A 386-nucleotide genomic window follows, 5' to 3' on the forward strand; every position below is an offset into this window, starting at 1 on the left:
ACATCTTTCAAAATGTCAAATAATATGATATGTCGTTAGGTCGTGGACCTTGGACATGATTTTTGGCGGTTTTACTAATGGACTTAATACGCCTTGGGTATTAAGCCGTCTTAGGCTAATGCTTAGATTTGGATTTGATTTCGCTCTACTCTAGGTTGACTAGAATTGGTTTAAAAATGATGGTTACCCGAGTCGGACAAACAACGGGGTGAAGTCTAATAAACGACGTTGGATGACCACAAGCCAACTATTCGTTTATCACTTCCAAAAAAATTCAACTTGTGTTTTTTCTAAGGGACAGCTGTGGTATGACACGTAACAGCCTCTTTTTTCTAATTCAATCTATTTGCCGTTTGGCGGAATCGGGTGCCATGAATGTCACAATT

This window comes from Solanum tuberosum, unplaced genomic scaffold (genome assembly GCF_000226075.1).
Source record: "Solanum tuberosum cultivar DM 1-3 516 R44 unplaced genomic scaffold, SolTub_3.0 scf00708, whole genome shotgun sequence".
NCBI lineage: Eukaryota > Viridiplantae > Streptophyta > Magnoliopsida > Solanales > Solanaceae > Solanum > Solanum tuberosum.